At 39.6% G+C, this 7662-nt stretch overlaps 1 pseudogene; it reads right to left on the bottom strand.

The window, feature by feature from the left end:
• Positions 1 to 6055: 6055 nt before the first annotated feature.
• LOC147889638 (uncharacterized) lies at positions 6056 to 6676 on the bottom strand (annotated as a pseudogene).
• Between the last annotated feature and the right edge of the window lie 986 nt (positions 6677 to 7662).

The raw sequence follows: 7662 nt of genomic DNA, 5'->3' as shown, positions 1-7662 counted from the left end.
AGCTATTACTAATTGAAATTGTGGTTGAACAGAAATAAAGAAATGAAAAGCAATATATTGGTATTGCTTAATTGTGAAATTCAAAAATAAAAAGCAATATATTGTTACTTTGTAATTGTGAAATTCAGAAATTAAAAGTAATATACTTTTAATTGTCCAATATGTGAAGTTGTGACTATTAGGATAAACCAGTCTGAAAGTTGAAATTATGACTATCCTAAACCAGCCCTATGGTTGAAATTGTGATCGTGTCCTAAACCAACATCGTGGTTGAAATTTTGACTATCCTAAACTAGCCCGGTGGTTGAAATTGTGACTGTCCTAAACCAGCACGGTGGTTGAAATTGTTTTATTTTGCTAGTACCTTGACTAGTTTAATTATTAGATTCATCATATGTGATTGTATTAAACAACCACATTAGTTTAATTATTAGATTCATTATATGTGACTGTATTAAAGTAGCGGGGTTGAAATTGTTTTGATTTCTCATAGGTTTAATCAAGCCTCATTTTTTCATGTGCTATGTTTTGTTTTGTTTTCCTCACATTAGTGCAAAAATGGGGCTCAATGTACTATTGTTCCCATATGTTGGGTCAACAGACAGAGATGTATCTCAAGTTTATGGATCAGAACCCTAACATTTCAATTGGGCAGAGGAGCTTTGAGCATTGTAAGCCTTGGTATGTGAGGAAATTCAAATAAAGGAATATTTGTTTTTGCAAAACACACATAGACTTTGATCTGGCTCAGCTAGCTAGAAATGCCTTGAGATGTGGTTGTCATGGAGCATTGCTCCATGGGGATTGATGATCATGTCTCCTTGATGAATGTGCATTATGTAGGCCACCTGGATCCCCATCATGTGTTGCAAGGGAGACTAGGATTTGTAGCCGAAGATCTCTTTGGGAGCTAGTGGTTTGTCCAAAGGGAGACCGTGAGTGGCATTGCATTGAATGCATTCATGGCACATGCAAGCATTGTAATCTATAGCTAAAGAAGAGGCAATTTCATGTCTGGGCCAGATGAAATGAGGGAAGACATCCTTGTTGCCTTAAAATGGAGTACATTTCAAAATGTCAATGTTGAAGGATCCGATAAAAAGAGATGGCTACTATCGTATAAGAGCACTCATCCGAGGGAGCTTATAGGTCACTTAGTTCAATCCATCCCAAAATAGGTGCTTCAAAATTTTACGACCAATTGGCAGTACAAGTAATTCAAGACATGCCTTGCCAATTTTCCCCATGAAACTATTGTCTCTATCATATATTTTGCAGAAAATTATTCCTTTCAAGAACAAGATGAGATACAAAGTGTTCACTCATACAGCAAGATAATAAAAATTATAATTGTGCATATCATATTTAGTAATTTGCTTGATTCTTCTATGACTGATGCCAATCTTCTTGCTGACTCACAAGAGTCCAGGCTAATACAAGAGTCCAGGTTAGTGCAACACACGTACCATTTCTACATTTCAAATGATAGGGAACATGATACCTTATTTGTGTGGCATGCTTTTCACTGCATTGGGAATGGCTAAAAAAGAAGATCCCCATGCAAGAAATATAAAACAACATTGGGTGTGGTCAGATGGTGCTGCCTCTCAATTGATATCAGCCTATGGATTCTACTTTGTCTCAAGGTTCAAATCCCTGATGGTTCTAGATATGATATGGAATTTCTTTGGGTCTAGCCATGGTAAGGGTGAACGTGATGGATATGGTGATGTTATTAAGCGAGCTCTATTTGAACACCAATTAACATGCCCTCAAGTAAATCTCAATGATGTCCATGATGTTGTAACATGGATTACAACTAACCTCTCCACAGGCACACATTCAACATATAGTAAACAAAGCCTTAAGAATAGTTAAGTGTGTAGAGTGTTCCATGAAGTGATAGTGGATGGAGTACAAAGGAGAAGTCAATGCAATTGCAAAAAAATTAAAGTATTTCATAGTTTACATAGCCTAAGGGGCTTTTAAAACAACTACTTGATCATAGGGGATCATGACAATTGTGAGACAAGTGTGTGCATCATAGGGGATCATGACAATTGTGAGAACATTGCAACTGTGAAGACATGGGAGCGAGTTTAAGTTTTTCCTTTACGTTCAAATGGAGTGACAAACTCTTGAGAGACAAACAATGACTTGCCACATTTTGGTGAGAGTTTTGATTACCTCACTGACTATCTAGAAGAGGGGGATAAATTTGCAATTGTCACTCCCTCTAGGGAGAATGAGGAAGATGACCCCTACTTTGTGTTGCAATGCACAAAACCTAAGCACAAAGTTGAGTAATCATCTAAGGATCATTGGGGAACAACCTATGAGAAGTGGGATGTAGTAGTTGGAGATTTTTGGTATTAAAAAACATCCAAGAGAGGCCACAATTACGTTCTATTACATAAGAGTCTTCAAACTTTTGTGTACTCTCATCTAGCTAGAGTTATCAAGTTCTAGATGCAACCTCTGTCACAATGAAAAAAGGAAAAGACTGTCTACAAATTAGATTTAGACACGCATGAGCACATCATGAGGTGTCTTGGAGTAGTGGACGAGGATTATTAAGATAGTACTAAGAAAATGTATTCTCATTGCAAGGAAACAATACTCTAGATAATTATCCTAGAAAATAAAAAATGTATTTGAGGTTGTGCTTCTTTTAGTGAATCCCAAACATCCACCACATTTGTTTTTGTATATCCCAAATGATAAATCCCACACTTGTTTTTAGTATATCCCAAACAACCACCGCGCTTGTTTTAGTCAATCCCATAACTATAAATCCTACTAAAAGAAAATCCCAAATAACCATCATGCCTATTTTTGTAAATCCCAAACGATAGATCCTGTTCTTGTTTTTAGTATATCCCAAACGACCATCGTGCTTGTTCTAGTAAATCCCATAACTAATCCACAAATCCTAAATGAATGAATTGTATGCCATTCATCTTTTAATAATTGAAGCAAACCACCATGCTCGTAGTAGTTAATATCCTAATGTGCAACCAACCACTGCACTAGTGACCACTTATCTTGCACTACTGTCATGCTATCCTAAAATGGATCATATTGTTGAAAAGTAATATGCTAAAATAATCCCCTTTATATTGGTTCTCTTTATCTATTGTCAGATCTCAGTCATTGGGCTAGTGACCACAAATCCTAAACGAATGAACTGTATGCCATTCATCTTGTAATCCTAGTGTGCAACCAACCTCCGATCTACAACCAACCAGTAGTGCTATAATAAAATGAATCGCATTGCTGCAAAGTGCTATCCTAAAATAGATACATTGCCCAAGTAAAGTTTGGAGAACATTCATAATTCAATAGATTACATATAGACTACATAGCTTACATGTCAAAGACTCCTTTCCTTCAGGGGGCTCGTTCCACATTGCTTTGAGCAGGTTGTCTTTTTGAGCTTCTTGATTGCAGGCTCAGTCTTCCTTGCTCCTTTCCTCAAGGGGGCTAGTTCCTCCCTTGATTAGAGGCCTAGCCCCTCCCTTCACGTCTCTTTCTCTTTCCTTACTTTGAGCTCCCTGGTTGCAAGCTCGCGGCCCTTCTTGCTCCTTTCTTGAAGTGAGTTGTTCCTCCGTTTAGGCTCCTTTCCTTCACAATCAGGATTGGGCTTGGGTTTCTTCAATTCATGCTCCTTGTCTTTTGTAATTTTTTCTCGAATGGGAAATTGAACTGCAACATTTACTTTGTTGCTTCTCATAGCTGTAGTAGGTAGGCACATTTAATCTCTGCATGACCTGGGAAGTGGCACCTTACATAGTCTACATGCCAAACTTGCATCCACAAACACCCCAAAGTAAAAAACATGCACAAGTTGGTAGCACAAAGGCCATCAAATGATGCCAGCATCTATGATGTGGGTCCTATAGATAGATCATTTTGGACCCTGCTACATAACCTGATAGGCATCTGATTTAACTATTGTGGCCATCAATACCATAGTCTGACTCTGTATGTGAGGAAGTTGCTTCTTGATTTCTGTCTCCCTCATCCTAAGGCTTCAGATATTCTCCTTCAGCTCCTCCACTCTTTGCTCACTCCATGCAACAACTCCATCTGATTCCCTCAGCATCTCTTGAAGCTACTTAAATTGATCAATAGTGTTAAGATGGGCCATTTCTAAAACTTCCTCTCTAGTTTGGAAATCTTTCAAGATAACAGATTAATTTTCAAAACTTTCAAAAGCTACTGCAAGATCATGCACAACCTTATTGTAATCTTGTTGCAGGGTCTTGTGCCTAACTTTCCAAAATTGCAAAAGTGGTTCTAGATAACAATTCCATAGTGATTGCTCTGCAACGCTCCACCGTGACTGCGCTTTGCATCCTTCTTCGCCTGGAGAGCAACCTCATTGAATTTTCTGTCATGGCTAATCTCTACTGTATCCTTGTTGGCCTTGAACCTCTCTCGTAGCTCTTGTAACACTGCTCTGGTCTTTGCACTCTCCCTTTTCAGTTCCTCCATCATCTTGTGTTTCTCAATGTTCAATGAGTTCTTCATGTCATAAAGCCATTTGTAAAGAGCCTCCTCTTTGGATCTCTAATCTTCAAGATTCTTTCGTATCATTGCTAGCTCTTGCTCTATGATGTCCCCATCTATTTTGATGTGTTCAAGCTTATCCCGAAGCTCCTTGATGCGCTTCTCTACTTCTTCTCTTCTATTCCTTTTCATGTCAACCATTTTTTTAATGGCCTCAGGTTGCTCTGGTGCCTACAAGGCCCTCACTTGTCCCTCCTCTACCTTGGCCTCTGCACCCTCTGTGAGCATTTTCTCATGTAGTGTTGCCTTTGGTGCATTGATTAGAAAAGTCATCTTCTAGGACATCTTCTTATCATATTGTTCAAAAATCCCTTTGAGGGTAGATTCCATCACATGCATTGCAGCTCTAGCAGACCGAGCTGACAATTTGGATTTGCCATCCATGTTAGAGCTATATATAGCTCACTCTAACTTGAACTAAATCTCACCTATGTATCTGTGAATGAGATTCAATAAAGCATATGAATGAGTTGAAGTAGATACATGAAAGGGTTTCCGATGATGCTTGCCAAGAGAACAACATTCATAGAGGCCCATGTGAGGACAAGCTAGGAGATTCATACCATCAACAAGCGCAATCTTTATTTCCATTCAATATAGCACAATAGTTATAAACCCTTACTGGCTCATGCCAAGTGGTGGAGGAGTAGTGGAACCATCCCAAATTCTCATCCAATCTCCTGTAGTGAGTGATTGTGGGGGCGCTTTATTCCAAGGGGTGACATATCTAGGATGATCAAGTGGAAGAAATCGATGGTGATTCTCATAGATGACCTTATTCAATGCGTTTGCCCATGAGACAACTAGCGAAGGACCACAAATAGGACATGCATGGTAACCCGATGTAGTGTGACCTGAACAATAGATGCAATTAAGAGTTCAAGGTGGGTTCAAGGTGCACATTGATTGCCTACTCATAATTAAAAGTTCAATGCTTACCTGAACACTCGCCATAGCCTGGGAAGTCATGCATCCTCCATATCAAGACTGCTTTGTCGTTGAAGTCTTGTCATGAGGGAGGCCTACTCACATCATGCACCTCGATACCTCTCCAAAGTATCTCTAGCTCATCAATCAAATGCTCCAAATAAACATCATGATTTTTTACTTTATGTTTCCCTGGAATTAGAAGGGATAACATAACATGTCCTTTCTTAATTGCCATAGAGGGTGGAAGATTATAATTCAACAATATCACTGGCGATACATTGTAAGAGGTGCTTCTGAGACCAAATGGGTTCACACTATCCATACCCAATCCAAGTCTCAAGCTCCTAGATTCTTCCTTGAAGCTTAGCCATGTGTCTTCACTATACTTCCATGCAGGAGAGTCTACGGCACTTCTCCACTTGCCATCGGTTGATCGATGGGAGGAATGCCATGACATGAGCTCTATAATGGATTTGCACTTGAACATATATTGGATGCGAGGGATTATGGAAAAATGTTGCAGAACCTTAAGGCATGTCCAAAGTTTTGAGATCTACTCTATATCTTGCCTCCATCCATAGATGGTTTGCAAGTTTAGTAACTCAAGGGAGGCACGTAGAACAGAAAATGTGCACCCCTCAAACAATGGAGTTGATGCTGCAGTAAAAAGATCGTCCTGCTTCATGCTATCATCCCTCCCTTTGGATTGATGGACATATAAATCTTGCACCATATCATCAAACACCTCCTCCTCTACGACTGCATGAGGTAATGATGGAGGGCTACTATCACCATCACTCCATGCATCCGTAATGGTCCCTCCTGAAGATCCCACCTCATATCGCCGACGCTTCACCTCCTCATGGCGAGCATAGGGCAACATATGCGGGTGTGGCACTACATCCAGTATCAAATTAAAACGGGATCATAACTCAAACATATGAACACCCATAGGTATCTCAATCAACCTTAACTCTTTAACGCTTACCATGGTTACGATCGCATCCCATTCTTCATACTGTAAGATGTGATTAAGTGTAATCCTGCATGCATGATACATGTTTCCTCGACATCAATCACACATACATTTGATTTTTTGCTCCAACCACATTTTGCGATGGTGGATACGGAGGAATTCATCCTCACTGGAGTTACTTGTTGAAGATGAAGACATCCTACAAACAAACAACCCAAAAAAATTTGCTTTGCTTCAAATATTTAATTTTAAAGCTCTGTGGCGCATCTAAACCGCATCTTTCTATTCTATGGTATGCATCTATAGGTGCATCTAAAACCGTGTTTGCTCTGTGTATTTAGACATGCAATTACACATGCTTATAGATGTGGTTTTAGACTCGACTATAGATGCGGTTTTCAAATCTACTTTTAGCGTGCTTGCTTTGCTTTTCTTCACATAAGCTTCACGCGGCTTGCTTGCTTTGATATTAATAGATCCACAATTTGACACTTAAGAGGAAGGCACCCACACTTACTTCCAGCCTAGGCTTACAAGAGAAGAGGGTGAACAAGGAAGAGAAGCAACTTTGAAGAAGGACAAGAAGCTTCCATACCTCTATCCAAGGTAAGTCTCTTTATGGTTGATCTTCTTTGGAAGTTGCTCTCTTTGGATTTGTCCTCTGTCATATCCAAGAAACGAATGATTTTGGTATCAGTGTTATGCTTTTGTGTCGGGCGCATGTCCTTTTTCACTTTTTAGAATAGTCGGTTTGTCGGAGTGCGTCTATAGACGCATCTCAGAGGGCGTCTAAAACCGCATTTATAGGCATGTGTATAGATGCATCTAGCCTTTTTTCAGACACAGACAACTGCATCTATAGACACGCTGTTATACGCAAAAATAGATGCGCTTCTCAGACGCATCTATAGACACTCTCTGACAGTTTTAGGCACTTCCCTTCCCTTCGCTGCTCTTCTCTTCCCTTCCCTTCCCTTCTCTTCTCTTCCCTTCCCTTTTCTCTCTCTTTTTCTCTTCTCAGCTCATCAGTAATCTTCTTTTTTTCTTTTTTCCAGTTCATCATGTAGCCAGGGAGCTCTTTAGGCTTACTTAATCTTTGGGAGTCTATTTTTAGGGAGTTATATAACCTTTTAGGGCACCCTCCTAGTCCTGCAGAGTTATATGGCTACATGACGAGTACTCTA

This window comes from Dipteris shenzhenensis, chromosome 20, assembly GCF_047967505.1.
Source record: "Dipteris shenzhenensis isolate YYH24624 ecotype China chromosome 20, Dip_SZ_1.0, whole genome shotgun sequence".
Lineage (NCBI taxonomy): Eukaryota > Viridiplantae > Streptophyta > Polypodiopsida > Gleicheniales > Dipteridaceae > Dipteris > Dipteris shenzhenensis.
The sequence above is the reverse complement of the archived record's forward strand: the minus strand, read 5'-3'. Positions and strand labels throughout refer to the sequence as shown.